The sequence below is a fragment of the Mangifera indica genome, chromosome 10 (genome assembly GCF_011075055.1).
Source record: "Mangifera indica cultivar Alphonso chromosome 10, CATAS_Mindica_2.1, whole genome shotgun sequence".
NCBI lineage: Eukaryota > Viridiplantae > Streptophyta > Magnoliopsida > Sapindales > Anacardiaceae > Mangifera > Mangifera indica.
The window spans coordinates 16804822-16818478 of record NC_058146.1 but is presented as its reverse complement, the minus strand read 5'-3'; positions in this window follow the sequence as shown (position 1 = coordinate 16818478).

Sequence of the window (13657 nt, the reverse complement as noted above, 5' to 3'; positions counted from 1 at the left end):
TTGCCCCGGTGATCAATAGCAAGGCAGTCGGCCAGTAAATTATATCAGGGAATTATAAACTGTTCTGTCAAGCAAACGAACAAACTAACAAAGTCATACCAACAACTGGCTTTATTTTTTAAATGAACCATTAACACAGAAAAAAGAAAAAAAATCATCTTCTACACTAAGCTAAAGGGTGTAAAATTTGAAGTTTGAACTAAAACATGCAAATTTATTTTTTCCCAAATTCAACATACGACAATGACAAAGCAAGAAGAAAATTACCAGAATTAGGTGGCGGCAGCACCTTGGCATACTCTTATGTCCGATTATCCAATGGCTTGCGACGGTAGGCTGCACTGTTTGATTTTGATTTTGATTTAATATATTTTAAGTGAAAAAAGTATTCAAATGATTAGAATATCTTCACTTTTATAAAACTCAGTTGTTAAAACAAATGTACAACATAAACATTATAAGAAAATCCTTGTAAAAACGCTTCTTCTCAACTAAAGTTTAAAAAATCAACATAAACATAAACAAATGTATTTAAAAATTCATTATATTTATCCTTCTCAATTTGAAAATCTCACAATTTCATCTCACTTAAAGTTTAAAAAATCAATATCCATACCAAAGGTTAGCAAACGTTTCATCATCCAGATTTAGATCATGAGTATCATCCTTCGAAGGAAAATACTTTGTTATCCCTAGGTTTGTGGTAAAGTTTCTGGTGGTTGGGTTTAGAATGAAGACTAATGATTGTGGTATGGGCGGAGAGGTGAAAAAAACCCTTAAAAATTTGAAGAGAAAAAGTTTAAATGAAAGTTTGAAAATATGTGAGTGTTTACATTTTTGAATTACTATTAATGTATTTTAAAATTAGGATAAAACGTGGATAGAAAATCTCTGTTGGCCTTTCTGTCTTCATAAGAATCTAAATTCCAGACGTTTGTTGAGCCACGTCATTCATTGGGGTCCTTTTTTTTAACTTTTGTGTCTTTGCCTTGGGAGGGGTTGTGAAAGTGGGGTCAGAATTCTTTTGTGGGATATTGTGATCACATCTTTGTCAACATTCTTTTCAATGTTGGGGCCGCCTGCCACATGACATATAAGTTCCACACGGTTTTTTTTTTTTTTTTAATAAGAATCTAAATTCCACACTTCTCCTTTTTTTTTTAATAAAACTCTAAATTCAACACGTTGAGTCACCTCACTCATTGGGGCCCTTTTTATGGTCTTTGCCTTGGGAGGGGCCTTCGAAAGTGGGGTCAGAATCTCTTTTATAACATATTATCATCATTTCTTTGTTATCATTCTCTTCAATGTTATGCTAGTTGAAAAGAGAAAAAACCTATGAGTCCGAATGTTGCTGTCTAAAAAGTTAAATATTTATATTTTGTTTATTTTTTAATTATTGGAATTTTACAGCTTGAACTTTATTAGTTTAATAATTAATAATTAATAATTTTAAATTTAATTTTAACATAATTAAAATATGTAGGATTTAATATCATCTTAATAATATTATAAATATTTTTAAAATTATAAATTATGTATACACCTCATTACATCCTTATTTCTCAAAAAATAAAATAATTTATAATAAATTACATGTTATATCATACGATTTATACAATATATCCATCAATTTTCGATATGAATGCATAATTTTCGTTTGTTTTATATTATATCAACGGTGCAGATGAGAGCGGCAAGGCCACATCTGTATAAGACAATAAAAGAATCACAAATTAAGCCATATGGGCAAATTCACTTAACAAACAAAATTTGAAAGAGCATAGATAAATATACCTTCATGCAAGGTCCTCTAAACCCCCTCCTGCGAAGCATCCACATCCCCTGATATGACGGAGACATCAGAAACATGATCAACGAAAAAGAAGAAAGTGAGGAATTATTTTTACAAACTGGATGCAGAAACCAAACCGTTTTCGGCTGCCCCGCATGACCAATCTTCCATCTTCATTTATGCTACAAATGACTCTCGAGAATTCAATGACTTGGCTTGGAGGAAGCAATGCCATGCTAGCCCTAACTCCATCGATAAATATCATTATAATCTCTTGCCTTTCTGGGTCGTCTGTGTCGTTGCAACGTAAATCTGAGTGTGATATATTAGCTTTCGCACCCGCTCTGATTGTAATGGTATTACGAAAGCGGTCGGGTCGTGCCGGGGGTCTAAAGAACCTCACTTGAAGCTCAGCACCGGTGTTGTTTTCGAAAGTGGTAAGGCTTGCACCCATGGCTATGTTATCACAAATGATAACATTAGGAGTTTTGTGTGGTTTATTTATAGGCATGCATAAACACGACGATACAGTTAGGACAACCCTGAAATATCCCTTACATTCTCCAATGGACTCAGCTATCTCCCTTAATTGATGGATTTGAGGGTAACTGAAACAATTACAAAATATGAAAGGGGTGTACAGGAAGGTTCTCCGAAGCTTGGGCATGTGAAGATTACTGTTCTACGTCTTTCTTTTCAAAACTACTACTCTCTGATAGGAAGACTTCTCAACATGTTGAAGAAGGATTAACTTTTAACTGAAATAAAAAAAAAAAATAATATGTAATTATATAATAATACATTTGTGAATTGTATTGAAACTCAGAAGTCATACCTGTAATCACTACTAGCAAGGCGCAAGCCAGATATTGGGAATACTGCATCATATATAACAGATGCTATGCTTAATGATTTTATTATCCTAAGCTTCCACTAGTTTGATAATATTAATTTTATCATACAATATGTGTCATTACCAAGACCATATGTTGAGAAAATTAGTTTCAGGAGGCCGTGCAACCTGCAGTTTCTTTGTATGTGAGGCCGAGTATATGTTTAGTATAGAGCACCAAATTTTACAACATACCCTATGATTGTCACTATCTTACGATATACGATACGTATCATAAAATATAATGAACTAATACAATATAATGAATGTATTATATGATACAGTTTATATTTTATGATACGATACATATTATTAGTACGAATGGACATATCTTTTTTTTAAATGTAATATAGTAGAAATATATATAAAAAATTATAAATTTTTAATAATATTTATGAAAATTTTCAAAATGATAATATAACAATTAAAATTTTTTATTGTTTTATTATTTTATCTTTTAAAAATTGCATAAAAAAATATATGATATAATACATAATTCAAGTACCATATAATAGACTTAGTGCATGAGATGCATAGAATGGAGTTGATTATAAATAAGATTATAATTGTGAAAGAAAGCGACAGAACCCACTTTAAAAAATGATTATTTTTATGGTATTTAATAAAATCATTAAAAATTATGGTAAATCAGATGTATAAGAATATTTGGTATTATTTTTATTATATTAAGTAAAAAAATAACATTTTTTTTTTATGATATTTATCGTAAAAATCACTGGCATTCATGAAAGTCAACAAATTTAATTTTCTTCTATCTAAATTCCACACGTTAAGCTACCTTATTGGGCCTTTTTTATTTCATTGCATTGGTTCCAATATGAGTTCCGAGGCCTTGTTAAAGTGGGTTCAAATGAATGTCTGATTTTGTCAACATTCTTTTCAACGTTAGGGCCGTCCGCCACATGATTTACGAGGAGGATTAGGGATAAAAGTAAAAGGCCAAAAGTCTTGTTCCCACCCAATGTTCGGTGTGAGGTCAAACTCATATAATTTCTAATTTTTAAAAACATAAACTCTTACTTATGAATAAAATTTTATTAAAATTTTCTGATAAAATTAAGAACAAAATTGTAACTTTATAAGAAAATTTAAAAAATTAAAGTTTATCACATTTTCCCTTCTCAGTTTGAAAATTTAACAATTTCCCTTTACTCAAAATTTGAAAAGTAGTAATTTTTCTCCGCTACAGTTAACTTAAAACCATCTCATTTTTCAACAATAAAATCCACTTCGACAAACTTCTCTGAGACTAGCCACTTTTCTTCGGTGTGCATTGTCACTCCCAATGACAAAAGGATCGATGAAATCAATCGAATCTTGTAGGACAAAGACAAATATTAGTCAAAAGTTTGGGAATCTTGTTCATCTTCAACCACAAACGAAAGACTTCTCAGTAGGACCTCGTACATAGTTGGCTACCGAATGAAACAAGTGACGAAGAGGGTCCATTGTCAAATGATGGAAAGGGTAATAGATTGAATCGAGCTTTGATTTTTTTTTATATGTGGAGAATCGAATGAAAATGAAGATGCCAATGAACGACAAAGAGAGCGTCGAGAGGAAGAGACTGAGTCGATCTTCACTGGAGAGATGAAGATGTCGACGGATTTCGGTTATCGATAGAGATGAAGATAAAAAGAAAACCCTAATGGAGAATAGGTAATTTTTTAAAACTTAAGTTTTTGGAAAAAATTGTTATTTTTTAAAACTAAGGGGTAAAAATGAGATAAATTTTATTTTTAATATTATTTATTAAATGACATTTTCACCCTTATTATTGATAGAAAATTTTAACAGAATTTGGGTGATGGGTGGATGTTTGGATTTTTGAAAGTTAGAGGGTATGAGTTTAAGATTTCTATTAACTTTGGGTGGGAAAAGTCTTTTGGCCAAAGTAAAACGATGACTTTCTTCACCTTCAAGCCTTACCTTGACGTTTGAGTGTTTTTGTCAATATTAAAAAAAGGGGAAAAGGACTTTCCCATCCAAATTTTAGTCTAATTTCAAAATCATACTTACGATAGATAAAAAATTTAAATACCCACCCATGGATTAATTATCGTCTAAATTTTCAGTTAGAGGCAAAGATAAAATCATCATTTTACTATAAATTCTAAAACCTTGAAATTTATATCATTTTTTTCCCAGGTTTCAAAAACGAAGCGTCATCCTTCGTCGTTGCATCTGAATGACTTGACGAAAGATAACAAAACGTCATTCTTCATCTCTTCTTCCCGATTTGGACTATGAAGGGTCATTCTTTGTCAAAAAAAAACCTTCACTTCTTCCTCATCGTTGGCTAGTTCCCTAAGCCACCAAAGATGAAACCTGAAAAAGTGGGAAAGTGAATTTTTTAAAGTTTAATTATGAGGGGTAAATGTGAGTTTTCTAAATTAAAATGGGGAAATGATATAAATTTTTTAGGTTTTAGGATTTATAGATAAAATGATGATTTTACCCTCACTTTTAATTAAAATTTTGGATAACAGTTAGTTCATGGATGGGTATTTGAGGTTTTTAATCTGTTATCGAATTTAGACTAAAACTTGGGTAGAAAATTGTCCTTTTTCCCTTAGAAAAAATTGTTCATTTGATTTTTTTTTTTATTTCATTTGTGTCAAGCTATTTTTAAATTTTAATTAAATCACATATGTTTGACTATTTAGATATCAAAGTCATGCCGTACTGAGAATAATTACCTTGATGTTATCCCAAAGATTGCACATTCGTTCCCAATTGACATTTGGAAACTGAAAGGTGACGATGCTAAAGATGAGAGATCGGTGGAGAGTTTAAGATTAAGTTTTTTTTTTTTGGTGTGTTAAAATAATAATTTTGATTTATCTATTTTAATGATTATAAAATTGTTATTAAATTTTATATTTTATTTATTTAATATAATTAATTAAATTTTAAAAAGATGATTTAGTTGGGATAAATTTTTTTTGATAAAAAAATATTGCAAGGATAATTTGAGTAGAAAAAAAGAATTTTCAAATGTAAAAGTTAGATAACATATCAAGATTAAATTATTTATTTGGTTTTGTCAACTCTAAATAAGGGTGTGTTTGATTTAGGTAATCTTTAATTACCAAAAATAAAATATTACCACAAGATAGATTATATTGAAGATTATTAAGAATAAATAATTATTATATTTAACAAAAATTAATAGGTATAAATGATATAAATAATTATTATGTTTGGTTGTATAATTATATTAAACAAAATTTTTTAATAAATAATTAGACGTATAACTTGTTTTTTTAGTATTTATATTATGTTTTAAAAAATTATAATTAAGTTAATTTTATTAAATAATATATATTTAAAAGTGAATAATTTTAATTAGTTTAAACTATTTTTTAAATTTAATTTGATTTAATTTAAAATCTAAAATAATTTTGTATGAGTTGAATTTTTTTTATTTTTTAGTCTAAATAGGCTGATACTTGTAAGAGAACAACACTGAAAAAAAAAGAAAGATAATGCATGTAAGAATGAGACAAAGAAAAAGTACTTACACAAGATTTTGAGCAAAAAGAAAAAAATTAACCAGATTAAACCCTAATTTGAAAGGAAAATGAAAGAGTGAAAACATTAGATTGTTCTAGAATAAGAGACAGGAAGAATGTTATTAAAATGAGAAAAATACGTTAACTATTATGGGGTATTAAAAATTATTTTGATAATCTATTTTTTATTATTTATATTATTTTATTTGATTTATAAATAACAAAAATTTTTAGTAATATTTTATTACCAATAGTGGTGTGACAGGTAATATAAAAGATAATCTGATTACCACTCAACTTTAAGTATTAAAATATTACTAAGATAATTTTAATTTTATTATACTTATATCCTTATTTATTAATTTTTTTATGATACAAATAATCTTATTTTCAATTAATATAATAAATAACATTAAAAAATATTTTAGAATAATTATACCTAAGAGTATTTAAATAAAATAATATATTAGTATTTTTTATTATCTTTAACTAAATACAATAATTATTTATATTTATCGAATTTATAAAATTTTGTCAAAATAATAATAATAATTTATATATAATAATATTTAAAATAATTTATCAATTTTGATAATAAAATATTATTAAAATTAAACGCCTTTGTGTAGAACAAATTCATGAGAAAGGCAGCGATATTAACGGAGAAACAAAGGGACAGAAATTATAACACCAATCAATCCAATTCTCATTAATGTGCCTTTCTTTATCTGGCCCACGGTATGGTGCCAAAACACCCAATGTCATGGTGTCAACCCAAATGTTCCCACCTTCCTTCTTCTCCAGCTGACATGCAATTGAACCGACACAGATGTCGCTATAATATGCTGACTGAGCAAGAAAATAGTCACAAAGATGATGCATTAAAATAAACAAAAAGAATTCAAGATAGCAAATCCAATCATGCAGGCATAGATACAAATAATGTCAAAAAATGTGCTTCAAGAACCCACCTACACATTATTACTTTATGATGGGCTGGTTTAAGGAAAGATCAACTGAGAGTTGCCTGCTATAATCGATCCAATGCCAATGACAAACCATTCAATATTTATTTTTTCCAAAAGGCCAAAGGACTATTTCCCACTTAAGGTATGCTTCAAGCTCAAGTTTCTACCCTTTATCTTTGATAATACAAAATACCCACTCATAAATAGTTAAAATTAACGGAACCCTAACCCCTTGAAATTTTATCTCTTTTTGCCCACTTAAACTTTAAAAACTAAAAGTTTCCCCTAGTCTAAAGTTTAAAAAATGGCAGTTTCATCCTAGGGTTTCGTTTTGAAATCTCTGACATCATCTTCGACTCCATTGCCCGTGGCCTCTCCCTCCCGAAGTATCCTCTTCCTTTAGCGGTCTTTTTCCTCCCATTTGGATGTCCGATCGGTGTCAGAAGAGCGGTGGAAGACGAAGAGCTTCGTTTTCCCAGAGGTCTTCTTCTGGGAAGACAATCATCTTCCCAAACGAAGACAACAACTTCGTTTTCGTCTGGGAGGAGAAAGAGCTTTGTCTTCCTCGATGAAACTCTTCGTCTTTCACCACTCTTTCGACGCCAATCAGACGTCCAAATGAGAGGAAAGAGACTGTCGAAAGGAGAGGATGCTTCGGGAGGGAGAAGCTACCGGCAATGGAGCCGGAGATGACACCAAAGATTTCAAAACGAAACCCTAGGTTGAAACTACCATTTTTTAAACTTTAGGTTGGGGGAAACTTTTAGTTTTTAAAGTTTGGGGGGGCAAAAAGAGATTATATTTTAGTTTATTTTTAATATTATAAAAAAAATAACGATTTTACCTTTACTATCGCTAATTTTAACTGTTCATGGGTGGGTATTTGGTATTAGCAAAGATAAATGGTGGAAACTTGATATTGCAGCATACCTTGGGTGGGAAATAGTCCTTTGGCCTTTCCAAAATTCAGGCTTCAGCGGATGATTCAGATGGAAAAGTTTTTTGTGTTAGCTCTGTGGGTTGGTTTCATAGTCTGATTCTGATTCTAATTAGGATTAGTTATTGGGTACATATTTTGGAAGCTTATTAGCTTCAACTGAAACACACAACAGACACAAAGCTAATCTCACTTTTACAAACCACACCTGGGACACGGACTCTATGGCCTCCATGAAATAATTTTAGCAGAAGCTTGTCCTGACACCTTATCTATAAACTTTGCAGACAAATCTAACAGAAGCAAACAATGCATGATTTGAATTCCTACTGTCATAATCATTGAAAACAAAGAATATACAATAAAGAAAAGGTTTTACCTTCTGCTCTGAAATAAAATTGTATAATGGACTCTGTCACAAAATCGGAAATGTTGTAGTAAGGGCTTCGAACTCAGAGCCTCTATAAAGACACGAGTTACAAAGCTAACTGAAGGTTTACTCGTGACATAATAATTAAGGCAAATGCACCTAGCCAGTTTAACTGATATGGGTGTAGATGTTAGTTCAGATCATACCTGGAGGCTGGCAAACTTAATTTTCCCTCTTTTGGGATTGTAAAGGACATGAATGTTACATGTGACAACCTTGCTAGAATCTATTGAACTGGAAATTTGATGATACAAACTAATGAAATGGTATCCCAACAACATTTGGACAACATTTTTGATGAGACTAACCCATATATGTTTTCATCAGTAATGTTTCTAATCAAACAGATCAACATGATTGAGTTGTTTTGATATCTAATAAATTATAACGTATATGAATTATTCGGGTTGGATTCAATTCGATTTAGGTTGAATTCGATTATCAATTTAGCTCAACGAACTCGAAATGAGCTGTCTTATCTCTGATCTTATACCCAAACTCGAGCTGTATGTTTTGGAGCACCTCTGTTCCACATCTAGTTACTTATAGTTTTTCTTTTTCTTATTTTGTTTATTGGGTTTTGCTTTTTCTGTTGATTTACTTATTGTCACCTTTGTATCCTTTACTTTTTAAATTTTACTTAAATTCGGTTGTTGGATTCTAATTTTGAAAACTGTTGGACATAGTTGGGAAGAATTAAATAAAAGTATAAGAAGATATTAGCAATTGTCTTACCAAAAAAATAAAGATATTAGCAATTAATATTTGTATTAAATGTTAAATACAATTCCTCTTTAAAAAAAAAAAAAATCGGAAGTGGAAGAAGAGAGAAAGAAATATTAAAATAAACGTGGCTCTCTTCCATCCATACAATTCCTCTTTAAAAAAAAAAAAATCGGAAACCTGGGGAGAAACCAAAAAAGGAGCCATCCATGACCTAAAGAAATGGATCAAGTAGCCTCTAGCTTGAGTAACAAAAGGATAAGTAGATATGAATCAAACTAAACCTAAATATCTCTTAGCTTAAGTTTAACTCTAATAAAAAATAGTTAGATTTGAGTTTGTCAAATCAAATTAAAAGTGGCTTGATTTAGACTCAAACAAAAAATAATTTAACTCAATTTAGTTCAAATTTATAACTTGAATTAATGTTTCAAATTTATGACTCTATTTTGAATTGATGGCTTAAATTTATGACTCCTTGATAAAACGATATTATTTTACCCTAATAATAGACAAAATCATTTATTCGAGTTATAAATTCCAACCGAACTGAGCCACGAATTTGAATCATAGATTCAAGCTATGAATTGAGCCATGAACACAGTGGGTGACCAAAAGTTTGAATCTTTGAAGATTTGCCATAACAACAGAAAAAATAAGAAACATTTTGAGTTGGATCACTAAGAAATCATGAAAGGAAGATCTGGGAGTAAATAAAAAGAGGGTGGCATTTGTTTATGTTTTTGTTTCGGTGGTGATGTTAAAGTTAGAGATGGGGATAGGGAGAGAGGAAATGAGTTTCTTAGGCAAGTTTTAAAAATATTGGAAAACATTAAGATTATAAAATATTAAAATCCTAAAAGAAAAAGGGTAAAATAGTCATTTTAGAAAAATCAAACAGAAGTCTTTAACATAAATGGATGATGGGTGGTGGGATTTTGAATGTTTGAAATTTAGCGTGTAGAAATTGTTATAAATTTAGCGTGTAGAAACCTTGGGTGGGAAAGAGTCAGTTGGCCCTTCCTGGGGCGGAGAGAGAACGTTGAGTCAACACATTAGATTCGGGAGTGTGCCTTTTGTGGAAAGACGGAAAAATATCCAGCATCTGATGTTCGTACAGCGGTATCCACAACTCCTTTGCGGGCTCCGTAGCAAGAAATGATATATTCTGTTAACGACAGTCCTTCGCGTAAATTTCTTTGAATGGGTAAATCAATCATAAATCGAGGGATTATCTTAAAAATATATTATTAAAAAAATTATTGAATATAAATAATTATTATGTTTGATAAAATTTAATAAAATTGATAGTATAAATAGTTAATGTATTTAGTTAACGATAATAAAAGAATACTAATAAATTATTTTACTTAAACATCTTTGAATATAATTATTTTTTAATATTTTTTATATTATTTATTAAATTAATTAAAAATAAATTTATTTTTATCTTAAAAAATTAATAAATTAAAATATAATTATAATAAAATTAAAATTATCTTGAAAATATTTTAATACCTAAGGTAAATATAATAATCAGATTACCATCTATATTACCTGTTATGTCAGCATTAATAATAAAAAATTACTATAATATTTTATTACTAACAAATTAAACAAAGAAATGTAAGTAATAAAAAATAAATTACCAAAGTAATCTTTAAAATACTACAACCAAACGACCCTTTTTAGTAAAATATATCCCTATATAAATACCATAGACAGTCTAAATAGCAGTCAAATGCAATTTGATTTCATCCAGAACAGAAAAGAGTGAAAGCTCTATAATAAGTGCATAACAAAAAATAGATACTTCAATTAATTCAGGTTAGATTTAATCAACTCCAAAATAGGATTAAGACCTGAACCTATCAAGTTGATGAGAATAATCTGTCATGCTGCATCACTTTCTACATCCATATGAACCCCTCAGTAGATTTCTTCAAGCTCATTTTGCCTCTTGAATACCAACTCTTTCATCTTCCTGGCTTTCAGATTATTTGCTCAACAACATCTAGAGCAAGGCATCCTTGTCTCACAACTTCGTCAACCGAGGAAGAAGCCAAACTAGTAACATGGTCAAATTTTCTTTGCTCAATGATAGGTGTCTCCGAGACGTTCCACAGCTTTATTAATGCACTAGCTGGACCTTGAAGCTATACCAAACAAAAATATCCAAAAAGGGGAAAGACTTATAGTGCCATCTGATAATTTGTAATTGCAAAAACAGAAATACACTATCTAAATAGAAAAGACGGTGAAAAAGCAAAGGAAATAAAATAAATAAGCCCCCACAACCATTAAAAATTATTTTAAAAAAAAAGTATGGGTCATCAATTGAACAAAACTTATTCATATTTTCATCAACAAACCAAAATAACTAGCAATTACAACACGGAAAATATACACTTAAAAATTCCAAGGCAGAAAGTGATGTTAGCTTATGAAAAGAAAGCCTGGAAATTGAACACCACAGATTACAGATGAAAAGAACTCTTTGGTTTTAATAAAAAATATTCAGAACTACAGATTAGTTGAATAAAAGTCACATGAGTTGTAAGGGACAAGAAAAACTGTTCTATGTATAAACAAATTTATTGTTAGAGTAACTATAAGTTCAGGATGGAACACATAAATATATTTGTGATAAGCTAATATTATGCTTATTAAAACCGCATATTATTGCCAGAAATTTCAACCTCATACAAGAGGTTGGATGTCTTCCATGAGCCCTTATGCTGATAGCAGATGCATTGATAGCTTTCCATCACAAAACTTTGAAGTACAGTAATGTGTTCTAAACTTTCTGACAACGAGGATCATATGTTCATTTTTACTTAAATTCATTTAAATTTCCACACTATGCAGAGTTGTCCTTATAATTTAAACAAGCCAGATTCTTTCTTAGGCTCTTCTACTAAAATTCATAAAGTAGCAACTCCCTTGACTTTTAGGGATTTTAGTTCTTAAACTCAAAATTTACACCAGCATAACCAGGAAAGAGTCGGAAATTGAAGGAAAAACAACAGCAAAATAATGCTTAATGTAAGAATTTGCAAGACAATAAAGCTATATCATAAGACAGCGAAATTACCACTTCAGAACCCAAAATATTAATCAAAGAGCGCAAAAATTTCACCCCAACCATGCTGTGAAACACAACAAATATATTACTTTTTCTTCTTTGGAAGTTAATGTTGAAGTATTTATCAAGTGAATGGATTGCCACAAATCTCCTATCAACTAATCCAATCAGAATGCCAAGCAAATAACTCATTGAATGTAAGAGAGACTTTTAGGAAAACGGAAGCGGGAATATTAAAAATTTGAAATTATTCTCCATCCAGATAGATTTGACCGATATAAAAAGTTACATAAACTGGAAACTGAGTCAATAATATATGCAGCCGATTAACAATAAATGACCAAACAATTCTATTTGTTGAGAACATCAGTTCTGTATACATTAAACCATGAGTATAGTTTATTTTAATGAACTTTTCAATAATTTCTCCTAGAAATTAAGATGAATAGATTAAAACAATGAACTGGGTAAAAGATGGTTACAGTTCACAACCTGGCATGTTTGAGACAAAGCCACCCCTATTCTCAACGCTTTCACAAATGAATGCAAGACAAAGACACTTATAAGTGAAGTCTAATACATCTGAGCATATATGCATCTGTCATTGCTAGAGAGGAAGCAACATTAGTATTCACAAATCAAAGAGGTCGTAGATAATTTTATATTCTGGGCGTAAAAATAGTGAATGCCCAATCCAAACAAAACACTCATTTTTAATACCCTAAAAATCGAAAACTTCTACATCAAGCCAAAAGTAAACCTAACAAAAAGCATAAAACAATTCGTTCAAAAAAAAAAAAACACAAATCGGGAAGAAAGAGAAAAAACTGCTATAAAGCACCAACACAGCTACTTACCGGCGAGTTAAATGACGATTGAGACAACGTTTCCACTACGCAACAGTTAAATGACGTTAGAATGAAGATTGAGACGGTGATTGAAGCCACAAAGGCAACCAACAGTGACGAAGATATGAGGTTTTCTGTCTGGCAAGGAAAAAATGGGGAAATTTTTTTTAGAAGAGAAGTGAACTGAGATATAGAGGAGTGTCGCCTCTTCACTGGCCAGGGAGAACGAGCGGTCTGCTGTTAACATAATGGCATAAGGGCGTGTTTTGTGGATGATGATTAGAATGAAGATTGAGACGGTGATTGTTATTTGATTTTTTATTTAAATAATTTATATTTGAATGTTATTTTTTATGTCATATTCAGTAGGAGTGGATATAAATCGAATCAAATTGAGTCGAATTTGAATACTTTTTAACTCAAATTTAGTTTAAATAAAAAAT